At 37.2% G+C, this 26,574-nt stretch overlaps 1 protein-coding gene across 1 annotated transcript in view; it reads right to left on the bottom strand.

Moving 5' to 3' along the window:
• GPC5 (glypican 5) overlaps positions 1–26,574 on the bottom strand; it is a 1,458,424-nt gene that overhangs the window by 1,292,031 nt on the left and 139,819 nt on the right. The gene's annotated exons all lie outside the window — the stretch shown is intronic.

Here is a 26,574-nt window from a genome sequence, read left to right as displayed (position 1 = left end):
TCTTGCCAGCAACTCTATAACTGTCTAATATTTTTCATGTGATTTCTGATATACAAATGGACTCCGTTCTGATTGCATATAATTTATATTTTTTCCTAAAGACTTTTAATGTCAGTGCTTGTCCTATTGGTCCCTTATTGTTCCTATTGTTGACCTGGTAGAATCAAACTCCAGAAAACTATGTCTCCAGGATTTCTGTTAATGTCTCATCTGATTCTGATACTTGTACTTGCTTGAAGCACCTGACTGTCTTCTACCTCGTGGACTCCTGGAATTACAAACTATGTTAGACTTTAAATCATATCTTATCTTACAACATGGAAACAAAAGACTAAAGTTTAAGTCTTTGGTTTAAGTGGCTAATCTAAAATTACACAGCTCATCATAGGCTAGAAACCAAATCTCCATATTCCCAGTATTGTATTCTTAGCTATTTAGGTCAAACAAGTTCCAGAAACCAAAATGGCAAATCAAAATGTAGCTCTAACTGTACTCAACTTGCATACGAATGTTTGGACTTTTTACGTTTACATCACAGTTAGCAAGTTTACCACAAAAAAGAATAAGGTAAATAATTACCCTTGGTGATAAATGTCATTTTTTTTCTACAAATTTTGAGGCTGTCTTAACTATTTACTAGAGATAATAAACCAAGAGACAGGCTATAGTGATAAACTAGAGATAGATATAGGTATATACATAGATATAGACATATACACATAGGTGTGCACACACATACATATATATACGATAAAACTTTGAAGAGGACAAATTTTCATTTTTGTTGCAGCACTTACTTTCTCATCAGAGTTCATTTTAATTTTATCTCTCCACATTTATCTCTTTAGATTATCTTCAACTAAGTCTTACTTCCATATTGCTTAGTGTCCAAGACTGTAAACTGATTTTAATATGTTTGTATAATATATAATTAGGAAATAAATTAGATACTGGTAATAGAAAAAATTATCAATATAAAATTTACAGGTTTAAAACAATTTTATAGGTTCAAATATTTGAGAGTATAGGGTATCAGTGTTATATTGAATATAAGCTATAGTTTGAGCTCTTAAGAGGCATTTCATATAGTGATGACTCATTAAATACATTTTTAAATGAAAATAATGACTACCTCTAAAGATATTCAGCTTCATTACTTTGTAACACACATAGGATCAGAAAATAAGCTTTAAAAAATCTTGAGAGCAGTCATCTCTGAATTACCGTAATGACTACACAAGAAATGATCTATTCTCAGCAAGTTGCATGTATACGTATGCCATGCTAAATCACTTAAAAGTAACTGTCTTAAGGAGATTAAATGTCACCTAGGCAAATGTGCTTGCACCACTGATTTGTAAGTGAGCCAACAAACAGGAGCCTGTCTATGAGTCTACTTCATGATTGTCAGATGAATTCGTGACAGCCCTGCCTTGGAAACAAGGAACCAAGTTGTGCTTCCCTGGACCTGAATTGTGTGAAACTTGGCCCACCTCCTTACAGCAACCTGGCTTGCCAGCACCCATTTCTTCCCAGAACATCAGGAGATCACTGAAGAATCAAAGCAACAGGGGCCATTGTTCAACTTCTCTCAGTATTGCCACAATGTTCTGAATTGAGGGGAACTGTATTAAAAGTTGCTTTCCTTTTCTCCGATATGTTTTTGTGACCATGGATTTGGGACAATTATAATAAAAACAAATAATTGGGAGTGAATGTAATTCCCAGATTGACAAAAGGATCAGGAAATAAGCACACCATAAGAATTAGAATAGGTTGAATATATAAACTTTGTGCTAGAAGTAAAATTTCTGCTGGTATAAGGTTATGACTATCTTTTTTTGGGAAGGACTGTGATATGGTTTGAATGTTTGTCCACTCCAAATCTCATGTTGAAATGTGACCCCTCAATGTTTGAGGTGAGGCCTAGTGGAAGGTGTTGGGTCATGGGGGCAGATCCCTCGTGAATAGCTTGGTGCCTTCCCTCTCCATCGTCATGAGTTCATTTTTGCTCTGTTAGTTCATCTGAGGGCTGGTTGTTTAAAGAGCCTGGCACCTCCTCCCCTCTCTTGCTCTCTCTCTCACCATGTGATACATTGGCTCCCCCTTTGCTGTCAGCCATGATTATAAGCTTCCTGAGGCCTCACCAGAAACAGATGCTGGCACTACACTTCTTATACAGTCTGCAGAACTGTAAAGCAAATAAACCTCTTTTCTTTATAAATCACCCTATCTCAGATATTCCTTTGTAACAACACAAAATGGACAGATGCAGACTGTCCTTTAACTCAAAGTTATTTTATTCTACTTTATAGTGCAATATATATGTACATATATATATACACACACACATATACACACACCACACATATACATATATATATATTTGAGACAGAGTCTTGCTCTGTCACGTAGGCTGGAGTGCAGTGGCGCCATCTTGGCTCACTGCAACTCCACCTCCTGGGCTCAAGCGATTCTCCTGCCTCAGCCTCCCGAGTAGCTAGGACTACAGGTGTGTGCCACCACACCCAGCTACTTTTTTGTATTTTTAGTGGAGATGGGGTTTCACCATGTTGGCCAGGCTGGTGTTGAACTCCTGACCTCCTCACAATATATATTTTTACACATAAAATTTTCATAATTGTTACTGTGCTTGTCGGTTTGAGGCATCCTTACTTGGCAAGACAAAAAGTTGAAAATAGGATGAAAACAAAAAGTATGCAGTACATTCTCTACAATGACATCTTTTCCTCCTTCCCATTTCTCAGCAAGTGGACAAAACAGAAAAGATTCTAAAAACTCATTTTTCCTCTATCTGAAACATTTCAAGGAATTAGCAAAGAGTTAAAATCAAAACGGTTTACCTCCAAGTACAGGAAAAAGGCATTATTTATACTTGCATACAAATTATTAATTAAAAGTTGATATTGACTCTGGAGGTAAAATAAACTCTGACTTACTATACAAGAAGGACCATTAATGTTGTATAAAATATTTATTTGTGAGGAGTGCAAAGGCCAGAAGCATTAAAAATAAAGTGAAGTACAAGAAGAATTTTGAATACTGTATACAGACTGAACTATCAGACAAGGGAGATACAGCAGAAATCAATCAGGAAAACAAAAAACTACTGAGGCAAGCTATGTTTTTTAATAGATTATTGACTTTATGCATAAAAGAAACAAAGAGTTATATACTTTTCTAATTAAGACAATTTGACTAAGAAACTTGACTTTCCCAAAATTCTGAGTCCCAAGTTTATAAAGTGTATGCATCCCATCAATGGGCCAATCAAACTACATCTAAATTAGAAGCAAAACAATTACAACATTTTGATTGATGAGTTTGGAAATCACCGACGGCTCTAATTTTTAAAACAGAGCACAGAGAAAAATCATACATTATAGGAACTTCAAACACTTGGATTCTGAGATTCAAATTCAAGCTCTAGCATTCACTAACTAAAGGAATTTGGGAAATTGTTCTGAAGCATATATTCTCAAATATCTAGTGGAAAATATAGCAAGATCCTTGTAAGATAGATAAGTGGATTAAATAACATAATCATAGGCACCTATTAAAAAGCTATAATTTAAAATGTTTTCTAAGTATAATACAGGTTGAGTGTCCCTAACCAAAATCCTTTGGAACACAAGCGCTTTTGGAATTGGAACTTTGTCTTCAGATACACCAGTTGAGCATCTCAAATCCAAAACTTCAAAATCCAAAATATGCCAAGGAACATTTCTTTGAATGTCATGTTAGTGCTCAAAAAGTTTCAGATTTAGGGGCATTTTGGATTTTGGATTTGGGATGTTCAACCTGTCGTGATGCTCACTGTAAAAAATGCATGTCTGAAAATTTTTAAATGCATAATCTCAATAAGAAAAAAGCATTATTAACTTTCTGATGTCTATTTGTCGGGATAGACACAGACACAAAATTTTAAAAGCTTACGGTGATTTTTACAGTTCAATAGATTTTTAAAATATGTAGCTTAATATATGAGTATATCTTTTATGCATTTTCTGTTTCATCATTTTTTCATAAGGGACTTAATCACTCTAAAATTACAAATCTTCACTTAAATTCTTATCTTATTCTTCCATTATTATCTTTGTCCATTTGTCCTGCTGTAACAAAATACATGAGAATGGGTAATTTATGAGAAACAGAAACTTATTTCTCACATTTCTGAAGGCTGGGAAGTTCAACATCAAGAAGCCAGCTGGTTCAGTGTCTCCTGAGGACCCATTCCTTATAGAGGGCACTGTCTAGGTGTCCTCACATAGTGCAAAGTGGAAGGAAAATTGGCCTAAGCTAGCTCCCTTTAGCCATTTTACAAGGCACTAATCCATTCATGAAGGGAGAGGTACTCTTGACTTAATCACTTCCCAACAGGCCTCACCTCGTAATACCACCAAAATGAGGATTAAGCTACAATATGAATCTTGGAAAGGGTGCCATAATTCAAATTATAGCAATATTTTGTTACATTTAAAACTCTACTTCTTCTAGATTCTTGAACATGCATTCTCATTGGGGGTTATACCACCTCCAATGGGGCAAAACTGTTGAGGCTAGGGAGAACAAAAATGTTATATATTAAAATTGTTAATGACCCTCCAAAGGGCCATAGTACAGAAACTGATGTAGAGTATGTCTGTATTTTTAAAATTACAGAGAGAGAGGATGTATTAGGAGAAACATACATATTTTATATGACTTGTTGTGGCCAATGACAAAAAGAACATTTAGAAACACTGACCTAGAACTTATCTTGGGTATGATATTTTAAAAATCCACTTTTTCATAAATGTTTAGAAAGGTGGCCCAATATATTTATTGAACAAAATATCTTTCCTCACTAATTTGAAGTGACACTTTCATATCCTAAAATTTTATCCCTCCTTGGTCCGTTGCTCAATTTCTTTCTATCCTGCCTCAGCTTTCACTGTACTAATTTTTAATAGTTTACAATGTGTATTTTACATGTTGTAACACTTCATGGACATACCTTACATTAAAAAAGAGATAACAGCCAAGCGCAGTAGCTCACGTCTCTGATCCCAACACTTCGAGAAGCTGAGGCAGGTGGATCACCTGAAGTCAAGAGTTCAAGACCAGCCTGGCCAACATGGTAAAACCCTGTTTCTACTACAAATACAAAAAAATTAGTTGGGTGTGATGGCAGGCACCTGTAATCCCAGCTACTCAGGAGGCTGAGGTAGAAGAACTGTTACAACCCTGGGGGCAGAGGTTGCAGCGAGCTCAGATTGCACCACTGCACTCCAGCGACACAGAGAGACTCTTTCTCAAAAAAAAAAAAAGAAAGAAAGAAAAAGAAATAACATATGGATGGTACATGATTTGCTATGGAAAGCCTATTTTAAGATAAGTACTGGTGGCCTTCCAATTTATACTGATCATTAACAAACCTAGACAATTTTAAAGACAAAATATTTGAAAAATTCTAAGGACCCGTCTTCATACAAGAAAAAAACACTAAACTTTCATGCATTTGTTTTCAATAAAAGCTCTACTTTTTCCCTAGCAATGTGATGTACAACTCAGGAATTTGTAGATATAAATCTTCCTACAGACCCAGCTGCACACTAAGGATCATATCCTAGAAACCCTTATAAAGATTGTCTCTTAATTAAAAGCAACTGCTGATCTACTGAAGCATTTTATAAGTTTGTTCAGTTCTCAAACTTTAATGAGCCCAGGAATACCTTAGGGAAGTTAGTTAAAATGTAGATTCTGATTCAGTAGTTCCGGATGAGGGCAAAGATTCTGCATTTCTAATAAATTCCCAGGTCATGACAGTGCTGCCAGTCATAGATCACACTTTGAGAAGCACGGCATTAATAGGCATCTGTATTAGTCCATTCTCACACTGCTATAAACATACTGAGACTGGGTAATTTATAAACAAAGGTTTATAAATTAAACTGCTACCACATGGCTAGGGGGACCTCAGGAAACGTACAATCATGGAAGAAGAGGAAGCAGGCACCTTCTTCACAAGGCGGCAGGAGAGAGGGTTAGCATGTGAAGGAAAACCTGTCAAACACTTATGAAACCATCAGATCTCGTGAGAACTCACTCACTGTCACAAGAACAGCATGGGAGAAACTGCCCCCATGATCCTATCACCTCACTCCCTCCACAAGTGGGGTTTACAGGTCTGTTCCTCCACACGCAGGGATTACAATTTAAGATGAGATTTGGGTGCGGACACAGAGCCAAATCATATCAGCACCTGTAACTGAACAAAAGAAAATTAAGTAACTAAAATTAAGGCTTTCTAAAGTGGAGTTGGGAGATTGGGAGAGGGCTGCAGTTACTCCTGCTGAAGGTCAAACCACAGAATGTTCCAATAGACTTAGACAAACAACTAAAGTCTGTATCCTCCAGCCTTCAATATCCCTCAGCTGGCAGTACCCTAATTAACTAACCAATCAGAATGGGTTTGTGATTTCAGATTTCTGCCCAGCCAAAGAACTGCTTCTGAAAACAACTTGTATGGAAATCTCTATTAAAAAACCTCTCCTGAGCTTGGCGTACAGAACACTATTCAGGGCTGCCCTGATTCAGTGTACCTGAGTTGCAATTCTTTATTTCCCAGAAATGCTATAACCTTTGACTTCTGTGTTAATCCCCCTTTTTTTAGTTAAAAATCCCATTTTCCATTAGCAACATGGAGGACCTAGAAATACACTAAGTGTACAGAACATCTAAACAAAAGATAAGAATATCTGCTTTTAAAACACATCATACTACACCTGCATACTCATACGCACACGCACACATACACATATACACATGCAGCTTCCTTCACATATAGCATGTTGAACCATTCCTAAAAATAATCTCCAGGTTCCTTTAAATGACTTTAATTCTGATAATTTGAGCTATTCAGTCTGTAGAGATGGAGTCATGTGCTTACGGGACAAGGCTGGCCCTGAGAAAGATCCAAATACAGAACAAGATCTGAAATAAAAGCATGATGATGGGAGCCAATGGAAACAGGCAAAATAGAGACAGTCCCAAATTCTGTACTCTAATGCATTTGCCTCTCCTTTCCCAGTCACTGCTAAATGCTTTCAAGTTTTATTTTGCTTTCTCAAAAAAAAAAAAAAAGAATTGGAAGGAAAATAATTAATTTTGTAATATAATCTCTCAAATGGTTTATTTTGATGAATATTTACTCAACATTTTGGTTGACTAATCAGTTTTCAAAATTAAAAACCTCTTAAATCCCTTTGGAAAAGTATTAAAATATAATTTCATATAGATATGATGTGCTTTTCCTTTTACTAAAGTGAAGTTTGAGATAAATATTTTATTCAGCCACCTCAAATATTGGTCTGCTATGTTTCTCAAAAATGTATCTAAGGATTACCCACATCAGAAATATCTGTGGTGCTTGCTGAATACTCGCATACTAGCCATTCAACTACTCAATCAGATATCTGGGAAATAGTTCAGAAATTTGCTTTTTTTTTTTTTTGAGACAGAGTCTTGCCCTGTCACCAGGCTGGAGTGCAGTGCCGTGATTTCAGCTCACTGCAACCTTTGCCTCCTGGGTTCAAGCAATTCCCCTGCTCAGCCTCTTAAGTAGCTGGTACTACTGGCATGCACCACCACGCCCAGCTAATTTTTTATATTTTAGTAGAGACAGGGTTTCACCATCTTGGCCAAAATGGTCTCGATCTCCTGACCTCGTGATCTGCTGACTTCAGCCTCCCAAAGTGCTGGGATTACAGACATAAGCCACCGCGCCCAGCCAGAAATTTGCATTTTTAATAAATGATTCAAGTCATTCTCATTTAAGTAAATATTTTAGACATAGTTTCCTAAGAAATTCAGAACTGCCTTTAATACATTTTGAGGCTGTAGTAGATTGGTGACCCCCACACACAAAGATATGTCCACTTGGAGCCTACGCATGTGACCGTGTGTGGGAAGAAGGTCTTTGCACATGTAATTACATTGAGGATCTTGAGACGAGACGATGCTGGATTACTGTGTGGGCCCTAAATCCAGTAACAAGTGTCCTTATAATTAACAGAAAAGACAAACACAAAGGAAACGGCAATTTGAAGACAGCAGCACAAATTGAAATCATGGGTCTACCAGATAAGGAACACCAAAAAGTGCCACCAGCCACGAAAAGCTTGAAGAGAAACATGGAATAGAGTCATCCTGAGAGCCTCCAGAAGTAACCAACCCTGGATTTCAGACTTCTGCCTCCAGAATCATGAAAGAATAAATTTCTGTTGTTTTAAGCCAACTTATTTGTGTACATTTGTTATGGCAGTTCTAGGAAATGAATAGTCTTTCAAAATATATAGATAATGCTCATTAATAATATAACTAATAGTTGGTAACATTTGTTCAGCATTAGTGTGCCAGGCACGATGCCTAGGACAAACAACCAAGGCTGTAAGTATATGCCTGGTTAATTTTAACATTAACAGTCTCTTCCACCTTAATATTTCCTGGATCTTGCCTAGGATTCCCTGCCAATAACAGCCTCTTCCCCAAACTGCTCCCCTACTTATTTGCTGCCTCTTGTTCTGGGCCAATAAGTTGAGCAAATATTATCTGATATCTGCCTAACAACTGTACATTGCTTAAGCAGTATAAATTCCAAACTTTCTCTAACAACTGTGTATTGCTTAAGCAGTATAAACTCCCAATTTTTTCCAACAACTGTACATTGTTGAAGCAGTATAAACTCTAATTTTTCACTGAAATGTAAATATTTGGCCAGGCACGGTGGCTCATGTCTGTAATCCCAACACTTTGGGAGGCAGAAGTGGGCAGATAACCTAAAATCAGGAGTTCAAGACCAGCCTGGCCAACATGGTGAAACCCCATCTCTACTAAAAATACAAAACTTAGCCAGGCGTGGTGGTGCACACCTATAATCCCAGCTACTTGGGAGGCTGAGGCAGGAGAATTTCTTGAAGCCAGGAGGTAGAGGTTGCAATGAGACGAGATCACGCCACTACACTCCAGCCTGGGTGACAGAGCGAGACTCCGTCCCAATGACCGCATCCCCCCCCAAAGAAAGCCAAAGAAATATAAATATTTAAAAATCATATAACTAACCATGACCTAGAAAACAGTCAGCCATTAGTTTATGACCTTGAATTATTTTATTTAGTTTATAAAATATGAATATTTGAATTTTGTTTGTGTTACTATACAGTATAATTTGAAGGCGATATATTGAAAAGACTTGTAAGTCACTTAAAGACTAAACAAAAACCAATAATATGCCTGATAATTTTTAGACTGCAAAAGCCCATATTTGATACCTGGAAAAAAATTCAAATATATCATTTATCTCCATTTACACCCATATCTCAGGGATACCTATAAGCAAATTTGCTATTCCATTAAGATGGCAGAGATTAGAAAACAGTCTGCAGGTGATTTATTCTGCCACATGCTGTTCTAAGTTACATGCTCATGAGATTGCTTTGCAAATACATTAAAATTCACTCATGTCTGTCAATTATTTTCTTGGATTGCTAAATCTTTATCTACATTATTCATATCTGTCTGTATCCCAAGGATGCTACTTGAAATGGCAGAAAGTATAAGGCCCCAAAACAATACAGTACCAAACTTTTATACAGAATTAAAGAGACAAGGCTGTTTGTACCCAGATCTTGCCAGGTTGTCCCAAGGGCTGAATTAAGTTGGTAGCTGACCCGTTACCTCTTTATGACATACCAGTGGGTCATGATCCACCAGTTAAGCAGTTATGGTATAGATCATATTTGGCATTGTATTAATATATTGTCACTTAAAGAGAGAATCTTCTCCTAAAAGAAGAAATCACCATGAAGATGATGGTAAGGGGGCAGGTGGCCAAATTCATTCAAAGATAAAAAGCACCAAAAGGACACATGTTTCGTGTTAGCAAGGCATTGGGTGCTGTCACTGAAATGCTTTTTGAATCCAACATGTGGATTCAAAGATAGGGTGCCAAGAATAAGACAGCTTTGTTGAAGCCCAAAAGAGGAGTTGGTTGGGTCAAGAGTGGGACACCAAGGTGAAACACTCACTTCCAACTCTAGTTACAGAGGCACCAGGCAGGAGTCATGATGAGAGAATCCAGCTGGAACGCTAGTAAGACCCTCCTCCCCGGTCCTCCAGGAGGAGGCTGGCAGCAACATTGAGGAATTGGTCAGAGCGAAGAGGGTCCTCCGAGAGGAGGCTGGCAGCAACAATGAGGAAGAAATTGGTCAGAGTGAAGAGAAAAGCCTGAGGAGGGAAGGAAGGCAAAGAACTTCGCTGGTATTATCAACAGAAATAAGGATTACACAGCTTAGTCCCACCCTGATTTCACATGTAGATATCAAAGAGCATGTATGTGTATGTACATTCTTCATTACGGCAATTTCCCATAATTATTTGTGTCATGACTAAAGAAATGAATAGCAATTAAATCGTTCTATTTATAACATGGTATACTGCTTAAACTTCTGTGAAGTTGCTAATAGTTTCATTTAATTAAATATGCAATCTTGATTACAACTATCAACACTTAAAGATGTCTAAGATATGAAATGTATGTCAGCATCAAAAATGTTTATGGAAATCTAAAACCATTTTCATTTTCTGGCTTGCGCGAGAGTCTGATTCAGAATTTTTTTTAAAATTGCTACTACACGGAACAGCAAATCATAATTCCTGATATTATTTTTCTTATATGTTTGAACATTAATTAACAGGCAGTCCACATCTATGCAGGTGCATATGTTTGTGTATGTGAATCTGTATAACCAGGGCCTAATAGGCTGGTTTAGAATTTTCTAAATATAGCCTCCATGAATAAATTATATATAATAATGTGCCAATTTTTGTAATTTTAAACTTGTTACTTGCGATTTTTAGCACAGAGTAAAATTTAAACAAGAGATTTAACAGAACTTGACAATAGAATTTATTGTTAGCTATTATTGTTTTCTGCCAATAGTAATAAACCTAAGCATAATTCAGGATAGTAAATGATAGTTTAAAAATAAAAAAAATATGGAAAATTACTTTAAATGGCAAAACTCATTTTTTCTCTATGATACACAATTATATATATTTCTAACAAAAATTTTTAATATGTATCCTTCATTTTAAAATTAAAAATGGTTTAGAGACAAGTCTGTTTCCAGAACAGAGCTCTCACACACTTGGTCCTATTCACAGAAGTCTTGTAAGTAAGTTTCTGGGTTATTTTTAAGAACAAACTACTTACTTTTTCAGTAATCTTATTTCCTTAAGAACTAGCAAGATACATAAGAAATAATGGTCCTTGGCCAGGCATAGTGACTCATGCCTGTAATCCCAGCACTTTGGAGGCCACAGCAGGTGGATCCATCTCTACTAAAAATAACAAAAAAAAAAAAAAAAAAAAAAAATAAGCATCATGGCGCATGCCTGTAATCTCACCTACTCAGGAGGCTGAGGCAGGAGAATCACTTAAACCTGGGAGGCAGAGATTGCGGTGAGCCTCACTGCACTCCAACCTGGGTGACAGAGTGAGACTCTGTCTCAAAAAAAAAAAAAAAAAAATTTTAGAAGAAAGAATGGTTCAATCACAGAACATATGCTAGCTAGACAATACATTCAGTGTATGATTTCTTTTCCTAAATATTTGGAGAACTCCCCCATGTACTTATGAAGGTGACTGCACACACATCATTGAATGAATTTTCATGCTGTACTTATTCTTTTCCACATTTTAATCATCCATATATCATCAGACATTTGGGGCTGGCTTTGTTCTCTTTTACCCTTATTACCTGCATTGTGAATTCTCTATTTTTATTTTATTTTATTTTTTTACTGTTGCTCCTTTTTCTCTTTTGATAACATGTTTGGTTTAAGGGGTGAGGGAATAACTCCCGTTAAACTCAGTGGTGGCCTATGTTAAATGAGTTTGAGACGCCAGAGCTTCCCTGGCATGAACTGGAGGAGGAATAGAGATATTGTTCAGAGATAACTGAGTTCAGTTAACTCAGTAAATATGTATTGAATTATTATGTGCAAGACAATTTTGAAACCTCTGTAATGGTACAAAGTAGATGGCATTCAAGCTGTATACATTTCTAGTGATAACTTGCAAATTGGTCTTGCTAAACAGTCATTAGCCAGGTGTGTAGCTATATGGAAATTACTAGGTACCATGGTGATTTTTCTTAGTAAAAATATTACATCTGGAAAAACTGCCAGCACTAGAGTGACCACATTGCACATTTAATTACATCTATTGTAAATTGATGAAATTTACAATAATTCACAGTTGCTGACAGTTATTATAAAAGATCCACCTAAGTTCTGCACAGACCAAACAGGTGAATGAAATGAGATGTGACAGAAGTGTAAAGACATTTTCTTTATGCCAGGTGCGTAGCTATATAGAAATTACTAGGTACCATGTTGATTTTTCCCAGTAAAAATATTACATCTGGAAAAACTGCCAGCACTCGAGTGACCACTGATGAAATTTACAATAGTTCACAGTTACTAACAGTTATTGTAAAAGATCCACCTAACTTCTGCACAGACGAAAGAGGTTAATTAAATGAGATGTGATAGAAGTGTAAAGACTTTTTTCAAGTCTTTGATAATGGCACTGATATCTTCAGTTCCCCCAAAGATGCAGTATTGTTTCTGGTTTGCTATTGGGGTAGGGTTAAGTGAAATTCCAGGGGCTTGCATTTGGCCCTTCCTACCATAATGGCCCTCATCCGATGGATTAATGTGGTGGTGTGGTTATTTTATAATTATTGAAATTACACATTCAGCAACTGAAAAAATAACCACAGGCTAGGTCCGTGGACCCACCAAGCCCATCCTAAGTCAGAAATGAAGTAAGATTCCATCTATCTTCTGGCCACTGTAAACTCCTATTTTAACTGATAGCTCAGAATTTGGAGGGTCTCCAGGAACCAAAAATTAGTGACAGTTCAAAGACAGTAACCCCAAAAGCACTGGGTATTTCCTATTCCTCAGGGCACAGTCACTCTAGTAAAGTCTAGATGTGCCTTTGGGGAAGGCTTGAAGGAAGAGTGTGGTATAAAATGGTAAGGAGGCACAAGCTAGGCTTCAACCAAGGAGTTCTGTGCCTTTGAATTGACTTTGGTCTGGAAAATGGGCAAGAGTCAGAACTCTCCACTGTGGTGACTCAAGCTGTTTTTGGCTACTGGTTCTTGAGATTTTTTTTTTAATTATAATGTTAATTTTTTTTCCTAAAAAAATCACATTAATACATGTGTGATAGGGTTGGCTGCTGGGAGAAAATCTGCCTAGTCTAGGAAAATTCTTCTTTGTGGGAAGGTTGACAACTAGGGTGCTGCGAGACCTCTGTGTACAAGTAGGTGACCCATCTGGGATCACTGGTTTGTCAAATGAAGCTATACTCCAGTGGGTTACCTGTCTATTTGTTCTCATGGACACTGTGACCAATTAGCAACTGCCCCAAATCCCTCTGAGCTAAGGCGTCGTAATTACTGACATGTCTCTGCCTACACAGTGAGTCCACTTTGTCTTTGGTGGTTAATAACTGTCACTTGGCTTCGACTACCCTGGAATTTCCATTATCACAGCTGAAATCAGCAAACACATATTAATGGTGATATCCCCTATGGTCTGGAGGACAAAAGGTCTGAGATCCAGATCCATCATTTCAAAGACTAAGGTACTATCCTCACCAATGTATTTCCCAATGCTTTAGTAGAGTATCTTCCAGGTCAGCTCATAGAACTTTGTAGGAGATACACATGTAGGTATCACTTGACAAATCCACTCCAATATCTATTCCTTCTCCAATTCATGCCAGGGAAGCTCTGGCATCTCAAACCCATTTAGCACAGGCCACCACTGAATATAAGTTTCAGGAAACCAACCAAGTAAGCTATTGGAGTCAGCTCGAGTTGCACAAGATAACATCCTATATCTGGACTCTCTAATAAGTACAGTCTTATCCATGAATTCAGCCTTACTGATTGCTGTATTCTGGCCTCTTTAGTCTAGTACCCTTCAGATCTATTCTTACAGTGTTCCCCAGATTTCAGAATATATTTAATAGCAAAGTCTTGCACATTTTTTTGTATGTAAACTATCTACCCCTGGGTTATAGTCTGTACCTGTTACCCTGGAGTATGCTGAGATTTCCCCCCTTGCAATGGGTCTAGAAACAACTTGAATCGCCTGTGTTAACTCGTGAGAAGAATGAGCATCCATTTTCAAAGCTCCTGCTCCTGGTGAGGTTATCACAAAATTTTCAAGCAAAGATGGGGTAGTCACCTCAGACACAGGAGGAGGCAGTTTTGTTCAAGTGGAAAGGAAGGCTCAGAATGACCTAGAGGTTCAAGACAACCAGTTTCATGTGGGTCCAAGTATATGTACACATTCCAAGTTCATTCAGGATTCTATTTTTTCCCAATTAGTAACCTAACTTTCAAACAAAAATTTGGCAAGAAGTGAATTAATTGGAATTAAAATTCAAAAACCAAAAGCAATTTAATTTTGTTTTTAGTTTTAGCAGTATCAGCCCTCTAGCTGGAGTAACTATTACTTATGGCCATCACAGAAGCTCTCTGGTTCTCAGTCTGCAGCTTTAGCTGAGAGTTCAAGACCCTGAGCTCATTGTTTTCATTCAGTAAGCACTCCAGTGTGCTCTGGGAGAAATCGTTCCATATCATACGTCTTGTAGCCATCATTGCTGCCATAATGTTCAATGCAAGGGCACTGTCAGTTTGCTAGGCACCTGCTTCAGTTGGCTTTCATCATAGTCAACCATAGGTGTTAAGCTGATTCTGCAAGCAGTAGATTTCTGGCATCCCAGTTTCCATACACAAAGAGCTCAACAATGTGTTCAAATCCTAGGGCATGACAAAACCAATCCCAAATTCTAATTTTTTAAATATGTCTCCTGAGACCAATCTAGTAGTAATTCTTTATCAGTGAGGATCCAATCAGAAGACAAAAACCCTCATAGTAAATTGACCAGTAAGTGTTCACCATAAAGATTATTAACAAGAAATTAACTATTAATATGAAATGGTTAAAACCAACTCTAAAAATATACCAATAGTGGACATAGGAGGAATATATAGGACTGAGGCAAAGCACTCAAAAAAGGAACAAACGTGGAAACCCAACCCCTGCATGACTGAGATCCAGACCTCACTGGAGAGGACGCAGCCATGACCTTCATGGATGATGAAAAAGTCTAGCACAAGAGAAGAAAACCACCTTTTGGGGGACCAAGCAGAACACATTGAGGATGGCAACAGTCTCAGGGTATCTCTAGAAAATTGTCCTCAAGCGTTGCCAAAGAAACTCTTTAGGAAGCTGCTTGCAATGGTATTGCCACTCAAACGTGTCAGGTTTGAGTGTCACTGGATGTCCCACATGCTAACCGAGCGCCACAGGAGCAAGCACAGAGGATCACACTGGATCCAGAACAAAGTCCCTTCTTCCTGCAATGTCCCTCCAGCACCTTCTACTAACAGTGCATAGCATCATGCCTGCTGGTAAGTGACAAATATTTACACGGTCCACATCCAATATCATAAGCCACAAAATGATGGGTATATTTGAAACTAAGCGGCAAGAAATGTAACCAAAGCAACATAATTCCCTTTCCCTATGATAACAGTACTAGGATAAAATGTCACTTCCTATCTTTAAGTTAACTAATACAGAGACCAAGCAAAATAAGCTAGTTGTGTGCCCCAGGAATTACCTGCTCCCAGATGATAAGACTGTGAGCAAATAAACATGTTACTTATCAAGAGTAACAACTTACTCACCAAGACTTGTTTTGACAGCCTCACTTCTCAGCAACAACCAATTCCAAAGTTACAGCTTCAGTAGAAACTGTCAATTCCAATTCATTTCCTATTCTGTGAGCTCCACCTTAAAACCACCCAGTCCATGGCCTAAAACTTGAAAAATATGCTCCCCCTCACTTTTATCTTTTGAGCTTTTGCTAAGACTCTCTCAAAACAGAGTTTTTCCTTATTGCAATAGGCTTAATAAACTTAGCTTGTCTCAATCCCAGGTTTTTCTGGTAGTCCTTGGGGACTTTAAGTCAACAACAGAATTCATTATCCAATCAGAAGCTGCAGAACCTGTGCTTTAAATGGCTAAAGCTCTGGGACTAATGTAAAAGGTATTTATTTGAAGGCAGAAATGCCTTTTTGCATATTATGTTTGCCATTTGAGAACACCTTTTTCTTGCAGTGTATTTATTACTGGGCTGATGACTAATAACCATGTTCTTGTTCAAGCAGTTTTGGAGAGAAAATGAGGAATCTGTTTGAATGAAAGGATTCCATGAGATACTGTGAATGAACAGTGCTTTTTAAAATCCTACATACTGTATTCAGTAGAGAATTGGAGTCAAGAAAATTCTGTACTTTGCCTAGAATCTAACTCTGCTCTGGTACCTGAACAACTGAGACCAACAGAAGATGGAGCCCTGGGCCTGGACATCAGCCCTCTCCGGGTCGGCAACATCTCACCAGACATAACAGCAAGGCCCTTTCATGAAGCTTAGACGCAGGTACAAAACAGATGGGGGCTGAATAGTAGATCTGCTAATCAAGGTAAACAATGAAAGGGAAAGTAAAGAGAAGAGATAAATTGTTTATATTTAAAAGGCAGGCAAATAAGCACATGAAAAGATGTTCAACCTCATTAGCCATAAGGGAAATGTAAAGTAAAGGCACGATGCAATATCAGTACACAACTATCAGAACAGTCAAAGTGAAAAATTGGAGCAACAGGAAATGATGGCAAGGATGCAGAGAAACAGAATCACTCATACATAGCTGGCAAAAAGGTAAATGGTGCAGCCACTGTGGAAAATCATTTGGTAGTTTCTTTTACAACCAAACATATAATTACCATAAGACCTAGCAACTCTCTCCTCTTGGGTATTTAGCCTAGGCTAATAAAAACTACATCCACCCAAAAACCTGTACACAAACGATCATGGCAGCTTTCTTTTTTGTTGTTGTTATTTTTTGTTTCCACAGCTTTTGGGGGGAACAGGTGGTGTTTGTTTACACGAGTAAGCTCTTTAGTGGCGATTTGTGAGATTGTGGTGCACCCATCACCCGAGCAGTATACACTGAACCCAATTTTTGGTTTTCTATCTCTCACCCCCCTCACACCCTTTCCCCTGAGTCCCCAAAATCCGCTGTATCATTCTTATGCCTTTGCATCTTATGCCTTTGCATCCTCATAGCTTAGCTCCCACTTATGAGTGAGAACATAGGATGTTTGTTTTTTCATTCCTGAGTTACTTCACTTAGAATAATGTCTCCAGTTCTATACAGGTTGCTGTGAATGCCATTATTTTGTTCCTTTTTATGGCTGAATAGTATTCCATGGTGTGTACATATGTGTGTGTGTGAGTGTGTGTGTGTGTGTGTGTATATATATATATATATATACACACATTATATATATTCACATACTGCAATTTCTTTATCCACTCATTGATTGATGGGCATTTGGGCTGGTTCCATATTTTTGCAATTGCAAATTGTGCTGCTATAAACATGGGTGTGCAAGTATATTTTTCATATAATGACTTGTTTTCCTCTGAGTAGATACCCAGTAGTGGGATTGCTAGATCAAATGGTAGTTCCAACAGAAAAACTGGAAACAATCCAGATGATCTTTAACCACTGAATGGCCCCGAAAAAAAACTATGGTACTCAACAATAGAAATGAATAAACTAAATATATATGATCACTTAGATGAATCTCAAGGGAATTATGCTGAGTTTTTTTTTAAGCCAGTCTCAAATGGTTACATACTGTATGATTCAATTTATATAGCATTCTTGAAATGAGAAAATAATTGAAATGGAGAACAAACTAGGGGTTGCCAGGGGTCAGAGGTGGTGGAAGGTATAGGGTATGGCTATGAAAGGGCAACACCAGGGATCCTCATGGTGATGGAAACATTCTGCACCTTGGTATTCCAATGAGCTGGTGATATGGTTTGGCTGTGTCCCCACCCAAATCTCATCTGGAATTGTAGCTCCCATGATTCCCATGTGTTGTGGGAGAGACCTAATGGAAGATAATTGAATCGTGGGGGTGGTTTCCCCCATACTGGTCTCACAGTAGTGAATAACTCTCAGGAGATCTGATGGTTTTATAAGGGGAGACCCCTTTCATTTGGTTCTCATTCTCTTTTGCCTGCTGCAAGGTAAGATGTGACTTTGCACCTCCTTTGCCTTTTGTCATGATTGTGAGGCCTCCCCAGCCACATGGAACTATGAGTCCATTTAACCTCTTTTTCTTTACAAATCACCCAGTGTTGGGTATATCTTTAGCAACATGAGAACAGACTAATACAGCTGGTCTATGCAAACCTACCTACAAAGGCCAAGAGAGCTAAGAGGCCAAAGAAAGAGGTTGACAAATCTAGTTTCTCAGAAATAAACATTTAATAGGAACTTAGTAAGAGAAGCAATGTCTCTGGTGGCCAAGAAATGGTGGATCTCTGTACTCACCCCCCAGAAAACATCCTTTTCCTTTATATAGTAAGCTTTTCTGGTAAAACACATGCAGTTAGTCATGTAGCAGATGCTCTTACAAAATTCATGATCACTGGGGAAGTTAGATAAGCATCTTTTTGAGGAGTAATTTGTACTACAGGCATTGGTTCTTGACCTTGCTGTGAACACCTTGGCACACAGAAGTCAAACATCAGTAATCATGTTTTTGCATATGTATGGTGTCCCTCTTTCCATGGGCCAGGCCGTTTTCCTATACTTGGCTGTATCAATCAATATCCTGGTCGTGATACTGTATTCTAGTTTGGTAAAATGTTACCACTGGGGGGGAACTGGGTGAAGGGCATATGGAATCTGTATTATTTCTTATAACTACATGTGAATCTATAATTATCTCAAAATTAAAAGTTTGATTAGAAAAAAATTAAAAGGCAAGAAGCCACTAAGAGAAAGGAAAATATTGTTCTTTGGTCATTTTTCCCTCAATTTAAGGGAAGCCCATGTGGGCTAAGGCTTTGTTGCTTGTTTATTCTTTTCTTGTTTGAAGACGTAAAAGTGGGAGATGGGCTAAGAGAGAAGATAAGTGAAGAAGATTGTTACGGCTTCCGCCTGTGTGTTATGTCTCTCTCTGCCACCTCAGAGATTTCAGTAATAACTTATTTTTCAAGGCCTTTTAAAAATGGATGTGGGTTTGTTTGAAATTCAACACCACAGAGAGGTTACATGAAAACGGAGTGCTATGCTTCACCACGACAGAGTCTAACAAGCTAAAGTTACAGAAGGACACAGCACTTGCAGTGACTCTAATACACCAGACGCTCATTGGACCTAAGAAGACTCTTTCCTGATGAAAGAACAATAGCTTTTGTTTTGAACAACAGGATTTATTTTAACCAAATATGTACAGATCTGTGGATTCGTTTGTCCTACCTTAGGGAGTAAACTTTCAATCTTTAATAAGCAGATCCACCACAAGCTCTGCTTTTTTACCACTTAAAACTGAACCTTTGCCCCTTCAGCAAATTATTTAGTGAATTTCTCCATTCGTGTGTGTGTCTTTGGTGCCGTGTCTGTGTCTCTGTATGTGTGTGTCTGTGAGTCTGTGTCTGTGTACATATATGTGCCTGTGTGTTTACACGTATGTGTCTATGTGTGTGTGTTGAATCTGTCTGTGAGTCGTGTATGTGTCTCTGTTGTATCTGTGTGTGTGTGTGTGTGTATTCACTTTTATGTGCATGTTTCCTAGCCTGACAGGTAAACAAACTTCGTGTAGAAAAAGTTTAAATGCTTTTGTCTTTTTAAAATCATTGTCAAGCTTTAGAATGCAAACAAGAAGGTCCAGTTTTATTCTGGTTAGATATTTAGTTACTAGACAAAAAGCGGTGGTAAAAGGGAATCACAGGACAAAAAGAAATGGATTGTATTAAATTTGAATGTAGAGGGAAATTTAATAAATATTTAAGATATCCAACGTTCCAAACTTCATTTAAATGAAGTTTCAAAACAAAAAACTCCTATAATGATAAATAACATCACTGGTCTTGATTATTGCATCTTTCACTCATTGCTAATCTTTTGGGCTATATTAAATAAATACTCCTTAATTTCACTCTTCTTAAAAATCAAACTGATCCCAGCTGCACATTATTAAGAAAGCTTTTTAGCACTTTTGCAGTTTCCAGAGAATTGTTTTTCTTTTAATGAGATAAGTAATTATTGCTAAACAGTGTCATTAGAAATACATAACTTTGCTTAATGAAAGAATATGTAAAAATATTTATTTCACTTTGGAAATTCTAAAGTGATTTGCAAGTCTCATATAAAATAATGCCTTACAAATACAGAATGCAAAAATTAATCCATCAGTTTCATAGACAAACTAATGCCAGAGCAGAAAACTTCCAGAAATTCTGGGAACATTTTACCTCATATACGGATTGAACTGGGTGACAGAAAACTCATTTAGAAAACTCATTTTTATTCCTAAATGCACACTGCACTAGGTTCATTTCTACAGGCATTTATTGAGCTCTAATTGTGTTTTAAAAAAATAAAGGAGAAGGAGTATAAATTTAATATATTCTTCCTGCCTGCAAGGGGTTTACATGTTAGTTATGCTATTTCTGCCTTCCAAAAAAATACAGGCATAAACCGGTCTCCATTCTCTTCTGAGAAATGAGAAAGACAGGTAATGGTGGCTGAATTAAACTAGAGTTTTAATTTGCATCACAAACTTGTGAGAGTGAAAGAAAATATTTCAGGAAAAATATTGTCTACTTCAAAGTCATTTACCGACCCTGACCCTGATTACCACATACCCCTCATATATTTTGTCCAAATCATTTATATTTACTCTTCAAGACACACACAGCAGGTACCATATTTCATCAAATTAAAGACACAATTAACTTTAATATTCACTATTATTTTATGTTATATTTAAAAACAAAAATACTGCCAATTGAACCATGATGCACCATTAAATTTAATGCCATGCCTCAACTTTAAGATGTATTCTGGTTTTAGAGATGGTAAAATATTTTCCAGAAAATGTGTGTATTAGAATCCATAAAATACAACATTTCTGTTGGGAGCAGGCCCCCCAAAATCTGGCCATAAACTGGCCCCAAAACTGGCCATAAATAAAATCTCTGCAGCACTGTAACATGCTCATAATGGCCCTAACGCCCAAACTGGAAGGTTGTGGGTTTAAGAGAATGAGGGCAAGGAACACCTGGCCAGCCCAGGGCGGAAAACCCCTTAAAGGCATTCTTAAGCCACAAACAATAGCATGAGAGATCTGTGCCTTAAGGACATGCTCTGCTGCAGTTAACTAGCCCAACCTATTCCTTTAATTTGGCCCATCCTTTCGTTTCCCGTAAGGGATAATTTTAGTTAATTTAATATCTATAGAAACCATGCTAATGACTAGTTTGCTGTTAATAAATATGTAGGTAAATCTCTGTTCAGGGCTCTCAGCTCTGAAGGCTGTGAGACCCCTGATTTCCCACTTCACACCTCTATATTTCTGTGTGTGTGTGTCTAATTCCTCTAGTGCCACTGGCTTAGGGTCTCCCCAATCGAGCTGGTCTCGGCAATTCCTTACATGTTAGATACAACAACAAAACCCTGCTTATTCACGGAGCTGTGTCCATCTTCTGCACAACTATGCCATAAACTCCTAAGCTTTTCAAATAAGATAATTTAAGTGGAAAAAAAGAACAAGGAATCAAGAGCATAGAATAAAACCTCAGCCATACATTGGGGCAATTAACAACCTTCTTCAGACTCATTTCATCTCTAATATGAGAATATTGATCATTAAAAGTAATAGCAAGGAAATACAGTACATAATGTTCACAATGATTATAATAGAATAAAAATCCAGTATACTTTTTTAGTAAAATAAAATTAGATTCTGAAATTCACTTCACATCCAGTATTACTTTCTGTTAATATTTGTCTTGATCCTTTAGGCTTCATGTATTAGTCTAAAACACTTACCAGTATGTAAAATATGTACTTACTATATATTAACCAGTATTAAAATTTAAACTATCTCAATAGCCTGCCTCAATATAAACAGCTTTGCTACCAAAAATGTATATGTTACCCCAAAGAAACACTACATCCTGACCATAATTTTTCATGAATAATGTTGCTCATTCTCTCCTAGTGTTAAGAACCAGATACATTCTCATTAAATCAATTCATTCATATTCAAAAGTTCTACTTTTTCGATGTCTCTGCAGAACAAACAGAAAAGAAACGAAGGTCATCTCTGACTCTGCAGTATATAAATCTAGAATTCTCAGGGCTATTCTTTGCTATCCCCATTGTATAATACATTTTTCTTTAATCTCTATTTCTAAAATCAACATATTTTTGACTCAATTATCGCATCAATCCCTGACATACCATGGAATTAGCTATTCCAAGTATTTGCACATATATTGTCACTTTGATGACATATGCTGTTTAACTCTTGTCAATTCTATTTTATGGAAGCTCCGTGAAACTTTGCCCTGTCTTCTTTACCTTACTCTGGAAAATAGTAAACAGAGATTGGCACAGTGCCTGCCTTGTTCTTTTATAGTTCAGATAAAATAAAATGGATGACTGAGCAATAAATATAATGACAATAATCTTCATCTCTGAGCAATTTTCCATTTCACTCTTATTTTTTAAAGATTTACTCTTTATTCACTGAGCCATAGCCAAAGGCACTTGAATATTAACCTACTTATTTTATAGCTGATTCTCACCCACCAAGAATCACTGTTTTCTGATGACATATCATGTACCAAGCACCACATGAAATGCTCTGGTTCAGTTACTTCATTCAGTCCTCACAATAACCCAGGATGTAGTTATTATAAGCTCCATTTTGTGAATGAGAAAACTAGATGTATTAGTCAGTTCTCACACTGCTAATAAAGACACACTCGAGACTGGGTAATTTATACAGAGGTTTAGTTGACTCACAATTCCACATGGCTGGGAAGGCCTCACAATTATGGCAGAAGATGAACGAGGAGCAAAGTCACGTCTTACATGGTGGAAGATAAGAGTGCTTGTGCAGGGGAACTCCCATTTATAAAACTGTAAGATCTTCTGAGACTTATTCACCACAAGAACAGTATGGGGGAAACTGCCCCCATGAGTCAATTGTCTCCACCTGCCCCTACCCTTGACATGTGGGATTATTATAATTCAAGGTGAGATTTGGGTGAGGACACAGCCAAACCTTATCACTAGATCTCAGAAAAATTAAAAAATTTTATTCAAGGCCACGCTACTTCCTAATGAACTACAATTCTGATGTGCCCATCCACACTATATTATTTTCACTCTACTTCCTGTGCACAAGAACATCAACAATTAATGAGTAAATGTATCCTTAACTCTTGTACCAATATATTCAGAGAAGTTTTAGGTTCACAGCAAAATTTAGCAAAAATTACAAATTCTCATATGCACTCCCTGCCCCCACACATATATTTCCTGTACATTATCAATAGCTCCCATGAGAATGATACATTTGTTACAACTGGTGAACCTACACTGACACATCATAATTACCCAAAGTACATAGGTTACACTGGGGTTCACTCTCAGTGAAATGTATTCATCATTATAGTATCATACAGAGTTTTCCAGTGCCCTAAAATTGCTCCATAGTCTACCTATTAATCCTTCACCCCACTCCACTAGAATCCCTGCAATCCCTCATCTTTTTGCTGTCTACACACTTTGGCCCTTTCCAGAATGTCATATAGTTGGAATTGGGCTGTATGTAGCCATTTTCAGATTGGCTTTTTTCATGTAGTAAAACACATTGAAGTTTCCTCCATGTCTTTTCACAGTTTGATAGTTTATTTTTAGCACTGAATAATATTCCATTATCTACATGTACCACATTTCACCCACCGAGGAACACCTTGGTTGCTTTGGAGTTTTGGCAATTATAAATAAAGCTGCTATAAACATCCATGTGCAGGTTTTCGTACATACATGAGTTTTCAACTAATTTGGGTAAGAGCAGGGAGTATGACTGCTGGATAGTGTAAGAGTATGCTTAGTTTTGTAAGAAATTGGCAAACTGTCTTCCAGAGTAGCTGCACTATTTTGCATTCCCACCAGCAATTAATGAGCGCTATTGGTCCACACCCTCACCAGCATTTAGTGTGGGTCAGTGTTCTGGATTCTGTTTATTCTAATATGTCTGTAGTAGTATCTCACTTCTGTTTTAATTTTCATTTCCCTGATGACATATGATGTTGAGCAACTTTTCACATGTTTATTTGTCATCTGTATACCTTCTTTGTTGAAGTATCTGGTAAGGTCTTTGGCCCACTTTTAATCAGGTTTGTTGTGTTCTTATTGTAGATTCTCAAGAGTTCTTTGTATATTCTGGATAACAGTCCTTTATCAGATATGTCTTTTGCAAATATTCAAATATTTTCTCCCAGTCTGAGGCTTGTTTTCTCATTCTCTTGACATCATCTTTTTCAGAGAAGGGATTTTAAATTTTAGTGAAGTCTAGGTTATCAGTTATGTCTTTCATATATTATGCCTTTGGTGTATCATCTAAAAAGTCATAACCACACCCATAGTCATCTAGATCTTCTCCTGTATTATGTTCTATGAGTTTCATAGTTTTTGCCTTTTTTTTTTTTAATGGAGTCTTGTTCTTGTTGCCCAGGCTGGAGTACAATGGCATGATCTCAGCTCACTGCAACCTCCGCCTCCTGGTTTCCAGCGATTCTCCTGCCTCAGCCTCATGAGCAGTTGGGATTACAGGACCTGGCCACCATGCCCAGCCAATTTTTGTATTTTTAGTAGAGACGGGGTTCCACCATATTGGCCAGGCTGGTCTCAAACTCTTGACCTAGTGATCCGCCCGCCTGGGCCTTCCAAAGTGCTGGGATTATAGGCATGAGTCACTGCACCCAGCCAGTTTTTGCATTTTGCACTTCTATGATCCACTTTGAGTTGATTTTTGTGAAGGATGTAAGATCTGTTTCTAGACTCATTTTTTCACGGGTGGATGTCCAGTTTTTCTAGTACCATTTGTTGAAAAGACTATCTGTGCTCCTTTGTATTGTCTTTGCTCATTCACCAAAGATCAGTTGACTATGTTTATCTGGGTTTATTTCTGGGGTCCCCATTCTATTCCATTGATCTATTTGTCTGTTCTTTTGCCAACATCACACTGCCTTATTGTGGCTTTATAGAAAGTCTTGAGGTCAGGTAGCGCCAGTCCTCCAACTTCATTCTTCTCCTTCAATATTGTGTGGACTATTCTGGATCTTCTGCCTCTCCATGTAAACTTTAGAATCAGTTGATGTTTACAAAATAACTTCATAAGATTTTTACTGAGATTGCATTGAATCTACAGGCTGAATTAGAAGAAATGACATTTTGACAATATTGAGTATTCCTATCCATGAACATGGAGTATCTCTCCATTAATTCAGTTCTTTGATTTCTTTCAACTGAGTTTTATAGTTTTTCTTATATAGAGCTGTACATATTTTGTTAGATTTTTATCTAAGTATTTCACTTTTGGTGCTGATTTAAATGGTATTGTGTTTTTCATTTTAAATCCCGTTTGTTCATGGCTGATATATATGAAAGCAATTAAGTTTTGTATGTTAACCTTGCATCCTACATCCTTGCCATAATTGATTATGTTCCAGGAATTTTGTGTTTGTTGATTCTTTTGGATTTCCTACATAGATGATCATAACACTTGCAAACAAAAACAGTGGTATTTCTTCCCAAGCTATATGTCTCTTGTTTCCTTTTATTGTATTATTGCCTTAGCTAGGACTCCCAGGACAATGTTGAAAAGGAGAGGTGAGAGAGAAAATAATTGCTTTGCACCTGATCTTGCTGGGAAAGCTTCTAGCTTCTCTTCATTAAGTATGATGTTAGCTGTAGGTTTTTTAGAGATATTCTTTATCAAGTTGAGGAAGTTTCTCTCTACTCCTAATTTATTTCGAGTTTTAATCATGAATTGATGTTGGATTTTGTCAGATGCATTTTCTGCATCTATTGAGACAATATGATTTTTCTTTTTTAGCATATTGAAATCATTAATTGATTTTCAAATGTTCAACCAACCGTGCATACCTGAGATAAATCCCACTTGGTTAGAGTGTATGTCTTTTTATACATTGTTGGATTCAATTTGATATTTTGTTGAGGATTTGCAACTATGTTCACAATAAATATTTGTCTGTAGTTTTCTTGTAATTTGTGTTTTTGGTATTAGAGTGATGCTAGCTAGCCTCATAGAATGAATAAGTATTTCCTCTTGTTCTATCCTCGGAAAGATATTGTAGAGAATTGGTATATTTTCCTTAAATGTTTGGTAAAATTCACTAGTGTACTTATCTGGGCCTGGTGCTTTCTCTTTTGGAAGACTATTAATTGATTCAATTTTTTAAACAGACATAGGCATATTCAGGTTGTCTGCTTCTTTTCATATAAATTTCATGTG

The sequence above is a fragment of the Nomascus leucogenys genome, chromosome 5 (assembly GCF_006542625.1).
Source record: "Nomascus leucogenys isolate Asia chromosome 5, Asia_NLE_v1, whole genome shotgun sequence".
Lineage (NCBI taxonomy): Eukaryota > Metazoa > Chordata > Mammalia > Primates > Hylobatidae > Nomascus > Nomascus leucogenys.
The sequence above is the reverse complement of the archived record's forward strand: the minus strand, read 5'-3'. Positions and strand labels throughout refer to the sequence as shown.